This window comes from Cebus imitator, unplaced genomic scaffold (genome assembly GCF_001604975.1).
Source record: "Cebus imitator isolate Cc_AM_T3 unplaced genomic scaffold, Cebus_imitator-1.0 Scaffold18, whole genome shotgun sequence".
In the NCBI taxonomy this organism is placed as follows: domain Eukaryota; kingdom Metazoa; phylum Chordata; class Mammalia; order Primates; family Cebidae; genus Cebus; species Cebus imitator.
The window spans coordinates 5,168,617-5,169,888 of NW_016107333.1; the positions used below are offsets into that span (position 1 = coordinate 5,168,617).

Sequence of the window (1,272 nt, forward strand, 5' to 3'; positions counted from 1 at the left end):
AAAAAAAAAAAAATTAGCTAGGTGTGGTGGCGGGTGCCTGTAATCCCAGCTACTCAGGAGGCTGAGGCAGGAGAATTGCCTGAACCCAAGACGAGGAGGTTGCAGTGAGCCTAGATTACGCCACTGCATTCCAGCCTGGATGACAAAGCAAGTCTCAAAAAAGCAAGCAAACAAACAAAAAAACCCCATGTGGCTGGAGCTTAGAGTGGTAACTGAAGGTTACCTCTTTGGGGGAGGATTTGCTTCTTTTTTTTTTTTTTTTTTTTTTTTTTTTTTTTTTTTTTTTTTTTTTTGAGACTGAGTCTTACTCTGTTGCCAGGCTAGAGTGCAGTGGCCCAAAGTGCTGAGATTATAGGCCTGAGCCACCGTGCCTGGCTTGGAAGAAAGTCTTTGTTTCTGAGCAGTACCAGGACTAGCAGCCTCAGTAGAACATGTATTCAACCAACATCCTCGTCTTTTTTTCTACATGCTGCTGAGAAAGCTACAACTAACTCTGACCCCATTCCCATCTAGGTGATTGTTTAGAAGCATAAAATTTCCCACCATTAAGTGGTATGCATGTGGTTTGAGGGACACCTCTAGCACCATGCCCCCATCTCTGAACTCCTGCATAGCCCCTAGCTTCGCAGCTCTCCAGTCTAACCTCTTTACTGGTTGTCAGTTCTCTTTTGAAAATGCCACAGCTGTCATTCCTGTTCTAGAAAACTGCCATTTGTTTCTTACTGTCTACAGAATCAAATCCAGACTCCAGAACCTAGACAATAAGACCCACCCCTGGCTGGGCACAGTGGCTCACCTGTAATTCCAGCACTTTGGGAGGCCAAGGTGGGCAGATCACTTGAGCCCAGGCTTTGAGACCAGCCTGGGCAACATGGTGAAACTGTATCTCTATAAAAATACAATTAGCTGTTGTGATAATGTGTGTCTTATAGTCCCAGCTACCTAGGAGGCTGAGGTGGGAGCATCAGCTGAGACCAGGGAGGCCGAGGCTGCAGTGAGCCATCATCATGCCAGTGCATTGAGTCAGGCTGGGTGCTGTGGCTCACGCCTGCAGTCCCAGTACTTTGGGAGGCCAAGGTGGGTGGATGGTTTTCGCCCAAGAGGTCTGTATCAGCCTGGGCAACATGGGAAATTCCTGTCTCTACAAAAAGTATGAAAATTAGCTAGGTATGGTGATGCATGTCTGTAGACCCAGCTACTTGGGAGGCTGAGGTGAGAGGACAAATTGAGCCCAGGAGGATGAGGCTGCAGTGAGCTGTGACTGTGCCACTA

The 1,272-nt window shown here is 47.5% G+C and overlaps 1 protein-coding gene across 4 annotated transcripts in view; it reads right to left on the bottom strand.

The window, feature by feature from the left end:
• The window catches only part of TGIF2 (TGFB induced factor homeobox 2), a 20,115-nt gene that overhangs the window by 1,988 nt on the left and 16,855 nt on the right, over positions 1-1,272 (bottom strand). The gene's annotated exons all lie outside the window — the stretch shown is intronic.